The sequence below is a fragment of the Dipodomys spectabilis genome, unplaced genomic scaffold (genome assembly GCF_019054845.1).
Source record: "Dipodomys spectabilis isolate Male_0828 unplaced genomic scaffold, ASM1905484v1 ptg000296l, whole genome shotgun sequence".
NCBI lineage: Eukaryota > Metazoa > Chordata > Mammalia > Rodentia > Heteromyidae > Dipodomys > Dipodomys spectabilis.
In genome coordinates this window covers 502211-504621 of record NW_024870973.1, presented here as the reverse complement: position 1 = coordinate 504621, position 2411 = coordinate 502211, and positions in this window count along the sequence as shown.

The following is a 2411-nucleotide window of genomic DNA, read 5'->3' as shown; positions in this document are numbered from 1 at the left end:
TTAACATATATTTCAATCTAGTCCTGTTATATATACACACACATTTATTTATTTAGTTGGTCCTGCGCCTTGAAATCTGTGCCTGGGCGCTGTCCCTCAGCTCTTCAGCTCAAGGCCAGCGCTCTACCCCTTGAGGCGCAGCACCACTTTCAGTTTTCTGGTGGTTTATCGGAGATAAGAGTCTCATGGACTCTTCTGCCTGGGCTGGCTATGAACTGTGATCCTCAGATCTCAGCCTCCTGAGGAGCTGGGATTAGTCATGAGCCACCGGTGCCCGGCTTATTTTTTTTAGTGTGTGTGTGTGTGTGCTGTCCTTGGACTTAAACTCAGGGCCTGTCCACTGTCTGAGCTTTCTTCCTCAAGGCTAGCATTCGGTAACTTGAGCCATAGCTCTACTTCTGAATTTTTGGTGGTTAGGTGGAGATAAGCACCTCAAGGATTTTCCTCTTGGGCTGACTGTGAACTGCCATCCTCAGATCCCAGCCTCCTTACTAGCTAAGATTACAGGTGTGAGCCATCAGAGCCTGGCTCCACACTTGTTTATTCCTTCCTGGCATCGAAGATGCCTTTGTTGCAGTGGCATCTCTCTTCATCATCCGCCTGGTCGGTTTAATGGAGCAGTAGCTGTCCCCCAACAATAAGGCTGGGCTGAGCAGAGAGGCCTTAACTGCCCTCACCTGTCCTCACTACCTCAAGTTCCCGCTGGCTCCTGCTCTCCCCTCCCGAGGCCCACGTAGCATCCACCCCACCGAGTCTGGCCCCGTACCTTTGATTACGCTCTGAGTGGAGCTCAGGGCCAGCAGGGCCACAGTGAGCAGGACCAGCAGCATCGTGGAGGCAGCTCTGAAGTGGCTGTGAAATCTGGGTGGGGGAGCTGGTGGCTCCCTTTATGAGGACAGAACAATGGAGCTCCGAGCTCGCCATGGCGACCTCGCACCTAACAGTGGGGGGCTCCTGTCCCTTACTTTTCTGTCTGGGATTGGCCTAGCAGGATGAGGGTGTGGAGCCGGTCCTCAAACTGGGATTCATAAATGGTGTCACATGTGACTTGTGTAATGTTGCTGAAAAAATATCTCTTCTGTGCATTTGTCAGTGTTCCATGCTTAGAATCTCCATATGGTTGCCAACACTCTGTTTTATGGCTGGGTGGGGGAGGGAGGATAAGACCCCATGGTATAAATTGAACTCCTCTGATATCTGGCTTATTTGACATGTGTCTTGGGAAAACTCCTTTATAATGCTCTACTTTGGTTTCATTCTTATTTTTAAAGTTTGATAAGGTGTTTTCTCTTTTTTTTTTGTTGGTCGTGGGGCCTGAACTCTGGGCCTGGGCGCTGTCCTTCAGCTCTTCAGCTCAAAGCTAGCACTCTACCACTTGAGCCACAGCACCACTTCTGGCCTTTTCTGCTTATGTGGTGCTGAGGAATCGAACCGAGGGTCTCATGCATGCAAGGCAAGCGCTCTACCACTGAGCCACCTTCCCAGCCCCCGGTATTTTCATTTTTTAAAATGTGAACAACTCCAGCGACTTTTATCGGTTCTCACTTGCTGCTCAGTGCGTGCCGGGACCATGACCCTGTTTTTCCATTTCTGTTGTAGGTGGGATGGTGGGTGCATGCCACCACACACGGCTTCTTCCCACTGGAGTTACGTGAACCTTCCCGCCTGGGCTGGCCTAGAACTGTGGTCTGCCCTTGAATCAGATGGGATGGCTGGTACACACCAGGGCACCCAGAAGGCAGTTAAGAAGCGGTATTGCCACATTAGCTGGAACTCTCCCTACCACAGCTTCCCAAATGTCAGCAAAGGTTACAGGCAGGAGCCACCATGCCTGGCTCACATGTTTTTTCAGTAGTGGTTTTGCAATGTGCCTGATTCAACCCAGTAACTTTTCCCAATTCTTTCAATAATGGGAATGAGAAGAAGTTATCAATGTACCATAATAAAATAAATAGAGTTTAAGACCTGCTTAAACAAAAGGAGTACCAGAAGATCTCTGTTTCCTGGCAAGGATGAAGGTCAAGTTTAGAAGGTCAAGTTTAGGAGAAGGTAAAGGGCACCTGGCAGCCTGCCACAGCAAAGCCCAGGCTGGGCCCACCGACCTGTGACACTCCAACCTCCCCACTTCCATCCCAGAGAGTCCACGTTTGTTAGCCAAAACTTAAAATAATTGCTTTTGAGGAGCTTCTATCGGGACTAGGCCCAGAATTTTAGACTCAAACCTTTCCTGTTACCATTGCTGTCAAAGACAAATGCCCATTCATTGAGAATATCAACACATGAGACATATCTGAAGACTTGCAACTACATGACTATGTCTTTGAACCAAATGTAATCGAGTGTCCTTAACATGCTCTGTATTACATAATCAAGCATCTCCATTCTTGGGTAAAAGATTTGATTCCCTACCT